Source organism: Nansenia antarctica, assembly GCF_963989245.1.
Source record: "Nansenia antarctica genome assembly, chromosome: 3".
NCBI classification, from domain to species: Eukaryota; Metazoa; Chordata; class Actinopteri; order Argentiniformes; family Microstomatidae; genus Nansenia; species Nansenia antarctica.
Genome location: NC_137688.1, coordinates 76,675,758 through 76,681,774, shown reverse-complemented (window position 1 = coordinate 76,681,774; position 6,017 = coordinate 76,675,758).

The following is a 6,017-nucleotide window of genomic DNA, read 5'->3' as shown; positions in this document are numbered from 1 at the left end:
CCTCTCCATAGAGAGCAGTAGAGGGCAGTAGAGTGCAGTAGAGTGCAGTAGAGAACAGCAGGGGGCAGTAGAGAGCAGTAGAGAGCAGTAGGGGGCAGTAGAGAGCAGTAGAGAGCAGTAGAGAGCAGTAGAGGGCAGTAGAGAGCAGTAGAGAGCAGTAGAGAGCAGTAGAGGGCAGTAGAGGGCAGTAGAGGGCAGTAGAGAGCAGTAGAGAGCAGTAGAGAGCAGCAGAGAGCAGTAGAGTGCAGTAGAGAGCAGTAGAGGGCAGTAGAGAGCAGTAGAGAGCAGTAGAGAGCAGTAGAGGGCAGTAGGGGGCAGTAGAGAGCAGTAGAGGGCAGTAGAGTGCAGTTGCTATTCCTAAAATTGATTTTCTATCATATTTCTCTCTTGTCTGTTTTTATTATGTTTTATTCCCCAATTTTGTAAACTGATTCACTTACTTTAGACAAATGTAGTAAGTCACTTTGGATAAAAGTGTTTACATGTGGTCCAGGACTGGGTTAGATTGGGGATAACGGTGTTTACATGTGGCTGTCCTGTAGTCCAGGGCCCTATTCCACAAAGCTCGATAAAGTTCTAAGCCTCGATAAAGTTCTAAGCCTCGAAAATGTTAGCTTGCGTTCGGTGCCATCAATGTGGCTCAAATAATTCGCTGCTTGGTTGAGCTCCTTCTGAGTCAGATATAATTAGCCTGGTCCCGACCAGGCTTAAACACAGGCTATAGTCATCCGTGCGTCAAAAAAGGCTCACAGGCGGAAACTAAACCCTGAACGAAAGTTCCTCATGTGTCTTTTAGGAAATATTAGTTCCCACTTCACATGAGATAGATAGATTAGATAGTTTGATTAGATAGTTTGACTGTGTGATAGATAGATAATTTGATATTTTGAAAGTGTGATCGATCGATAGATAGTTTGATTGTGTGATAGATAACTTGATATTTTGAAAGTGTGATAGATAGATCGATAGATCAATAAAGAAAAGAGTGTAAAAAAAAAAGTAATTGTCTCAACTTGCATTTCCGTCATCACAGCGGTCTGGCTGGCGTAGTGGTTAAGGCTGCGGACTCGAGTTCCAAAGGTTGCGAGTTCGAGGCTTGACTAAGGGCCAATCCCAATTATTATTTTTTTTTTTTACATTTAACCGAAGATTTCATGCAAAGGTTTCAAACACCATTGTAATCGTGTCAGTTCTTGTAAATTAGCCTGCACCATAATTTTATAGCCTACAATACTTTTTTAGATGAGATTTTAGATTAGATTCAGACAACGAAATGCAGTAAAAAGTGCGTCTGAAGAGGGATTCGAACCACAGATATAAAATGACGAATAAATCCTATGGCAGCAGTCAATACCACTAGGCCATTGTGGCGATATGACGGTTTGTAGCCTGCTGCGGATATCACCACAGTAGTAATATTCATTTATTAAAATATGAACATATAACAATAACTGGGGCTAGTATGACCTACGCATTTAATCGGTCAGCAATTTCTTGCCAAACCATTTCCCTCGCCTTGTTAATTGCGGCAGTATTGCACTATTTTACATCTTATTTCTCCGTCTTCATAAAAATCAATAATTCGGAATGCTGCGCAAATGTAGTACCCCTGCAGAGTGGAGTATCTTCATTTCGACAGATCGACTCTTCTGGGCTGCGTATGTCTGCGTGCACGCGCCCATATCGAAGATTTGTAAGCCTGTCTTCTGTGAACACTGATGACACAAGGCTGATCCTCGTTCGAGGAATCACCTGAGGCTTGAATTCCAATCTCGAGTTCCCTGAGCGCCGCATTTATTTATAGCGCCGCTATACTGATCCACCTTTAGTGGAATGACCCCCAGGACTGGGTTAGATTAGGGATAACGGTGTTTACATGTGGCTGTCCTGTAGTCCAGGGGCCCATTCCACGAAGGTCGATTATCTTCTAATCCTCGATAAAGTTCTAATCGGCGATAATTTTATCTTGCGTTCGGGTCCATCAATGTGGCTCAAATAATTCGCTGTTTGGTTGCTATGCAACATAGCCTCCCGAGTTATTCTGGTCGCGAGCAGGCTAAGAGGCTGGCTAAAGTAATGCGTGCGTCAAAATTGTCTCACAGGCGGAAACTATATCCCGAACGACAGTTCCATCAAGTGTCTTTTAGGAAATATTAGTTCCCACTTTTTACGAGATAGATAGATAGATAGTTTGACTGTGTGATAGATAGATAATTTGATAATTTGAAAGTGTGATAGATAGATAGATCGATAGATAAATAAATTAAAAAGTGTAAAAAAGAAAAGAAAATAAATAGGTATGTCTATTAACTTGCATTGCTTTTGACACAGCGGTCTGGCTGGCGCAGTGGTTAAGGCAACCAGCTAGAGTTCCGAAGGTTGCGAGTTCGAGACTTGAATACGTTTTTTTTTTTTTTTTTTTACATTTAACCGAAGATTTCATGCAAAGGCTTCAAACACCATTGTAATCGTGTCAGTTATTGTAAATTAGCCTGCACCACAATTTTATAGCCTACATACTTTTTTAGATGAGATTTTAGATTAGATTCAGACAACAAAATGCAGTAAAAAGTGTGTCTGAAGAAGGATTTGAACCACCGATTTAAAAAGACGAATAAATACTATAGCAGCGGTCGATACCACTAGGCCATTGTGACGATATGACGGCTTGTAGCCTGCTGCGGATATCACCACAGTAGTAAATATTCATTTATTAAAATATGAACATATAACAATAACTGGGGCTAGTATGACCTACGCATTTAATCGGTCAGCAATTTCTTGCCAAACCATTTCCCTCGCCTTGTTAATTGCGGCAGTATTGCACTATTTTACATCTTATTTTTCCGTCTTCATAAAGATCAATAATTCGGAATGCTGCGCAAATGTAGGACCCCTGCAGAGTGGAGTATCTTTATTTCGACAGATCGACTCTTCGGGGCTCTTTATGTCTGCGTGCACGCGCCCATATCGAGGATTTCTAAGCCGGTGTTCTGTGAACACTCATGACACAAGCCTGATCCTCGTTCAAGGAATCACCTGAGGCTTGAATTCCAATCCCGAGTTGCCTGATCGCCTGATTTATTTCAATCGCCGATATACTAATCCACTTTAGTGGAACGGCCTCCAGGACTGGGTTAGATTGGGGATAACGGTGTTAACATGTGGCTGTTCTGTAGTCCAGGACTGGGTTAGATTGGGGAACTAGCCCTGATATATCAACCCCACACAGTGGGAGAGAGCAGGACTGTCAGATGATGCAGGTACTGACTGACTTACACTGCACTGGCAGCATTGGTTTTACAACAGTGCAATGACACTCACCAATAACAAAGACTTACCATCCATCTCACTGTCTTTCATCTCCACTCTTCCTCTGTCCTCTTGATTCACCGTCACTCCCTCCTCCCTCCTTTGGTCTCCTCCATCCTCTTCTTTCACCATCACACCATTCTCCTCTACATCCTCTTCCTCCAGCTTCACTGCCACCATCTCTGGACCCCACTGTGGGCTTTTCAGGGCTGGAGAACCACGGCCAGATCCAGGGGACTCGGTGCATTCTGGTTCATACATGGTTACCATGGTTACAGCTGAAGAGGACCTGCGGCTAGAAACACTGGAGGCAGAAACAACGCAGGTCGATTAGACATGACAGACAAACAGTTCACTGAACTCCCATCTAGACTGACAGGACACGTCCTGCAAATGCAATAATAATATTACTGATGGCATTTGCTGTAATTAAAGGGTCTGGAAAGTAATCATTAAATGGTTCCAATTGTATTTTGTGTCCAGGAAAAATGTTAACACATAATAAACTATGAAAATAATCTTCTAGTTAGGCTCTACTTCCTGGTCAGACAGTTCTGAGGCTGTGTGGGCGTGGCCTTTGCACGCTTGACTGGCAGCTCCCTTCCAAGCCAGCTTGCTGCCTTATCATACATGACATTCATCTGTTAGACATGATTATAGTTCTGCCTAGGGATGCACGATATTATCGGCACCGATATTTATCGGCCGGATAATGGGAAATTAATGTTATTAAATATTTATCGGTTTTATACAATTTTAGCCGATATAGAGCCGATAATATGAAGCCGGAAATATTTCTGCTTCCGGTTTCCGCGCTCATGATGCTGCGCCTGCGTACAGCCACGCAGTGTAGAGACGAGAGCGAAACATGTCTTCCCCGGTGTGGACATTCTTCAGAGTTTCTGAGGCAGATAGTGCGTTTGCAATTTGCAACACATGTTCGACAAAAGTTCGGAGAGGAGGGCAAAGGTCTACGAGTTACAACACAACGAATCTCATACTGGGGCCATGCAGCGCAAAGTGCCCTATCTGAATGATGATACTGGTTTGAAATGAAGTCGTTGGTTACTTTCGTGACCACTTATTGTGTTTACACTTGAATAATACGTGTGACAAAGGAATTGCCTGAATCAACTGAAACCACTTGACAAGTGTTTTGGGTTTACTGGGTCACTAGTTGACATCCTGCCTACGATCAAATCGACCCATTCCGAGACTTTGTGTTTGTGTTTGTTTGTGTGCTGCTTGTCCTAACAGATGGACGAATCCACTCAATTGTTCCTGGATGGTTAACCTGACTACTTTCTGTTATCACAAACCAACACAGTGTCCAAAAGCATGTATATGGAGGACCAAGTCTGTCAACATTTACAATAAATATATAGATACATAAATGAATGTATGAATACATAAATGAATGAATACACACAGTACAACCAGAATAGAAGTCCAAGTAGTACAATACTCATTATTGTACTTTAAACAGTTTTTCAGTGCATGAGGTCAGCTCACTGCCTGGGCTAGAGAGGTACTCCATTTGGTTAGGCTGGACATTTTTTTCTGGTGCCGTCCTAAGTCAAACTCTGCATATGAATCATAGTGGAGGTATGATATATGTGTGGCGGGTGGCGCCAATAGGAAAAGGGGAGGTGCCCAAAGGAAAGCACATAGGGCTCACCTTAGGGGGAACGCCAGAGCACGGCGGAGAATCCACGGGTGCTGGTGGGTCGGCGGGGATCATGGCTGCCCCCATGGTCCTCGGTCGAAATATTCGCACCCTGATCGTATTGTTTGTCTGATTATTTGAGACCAGTCTCACCAGAGAGTTAGAATGAGGAACTAATTTGGAAAGGTCAACGCTGCACGTTCATGGAGTAAATAAGCCGACTTGTCTTTACGGGATTCATTGGGATCGTAAATGCGGAACGTTGATGGAATACCCCCCCGACATCGTTCCCTGTAGAACATGTTATTGTGTTGGACAAAGTGCGTAGACAGTGCTGAGACTGAAGACAAGAGTATGTGAGAAGTCGTGTGTTTGTGTTTGTGTTTGCTAGCCCAGCTGGATGGCGAGACGTGCTGCCACATGCTTGCTTGCTGGGAGTAGTGAGTTACATGCTATAGCCAAACATGTTAGTTTGTTAACTATGAAGTGAGTTACATACCATAGCCAAACATGTTAGTTTGTTAACTATGAAGTGAGTTACATGCCATAGCCAAACATGTTAGTTTGTTAACTATGAAGTGAGTTACATGCCATAGCCAAACATGTTAGTTTGTTAACTATGAAGTGAGTTACATGCCATAGCCAAACATGTTAGTTTGTTAACTATGAAGTGAGTTACATGCCATAGCCAAACATGTTAGTTTGTTAACTATGAAGTGAGTTACATACCATAGCCAAACATGTTAGTTAGTTAACTATGTTGAAGTGAGTTACATACCATAGCCAAACATGTTAGTTTGTTAACTATGTTGAAGTGAGTTACATACCATAGCCAAACATGTTAGTTTGTTAACTATGTTGAAGTGAGTTACATACCATAGCCAAACATGTTAGTTTGTTAACTATGTTGAAGTGAGTTACATACCATAGCCAAACATGTTAGTTTGTTAACTATGTTGAAGTGAGTTACATACCATAGCCAAACATGTTAGTTTGTTAACTATGTTGAAGTGAGTTACATACCATAGCCAAACATGTT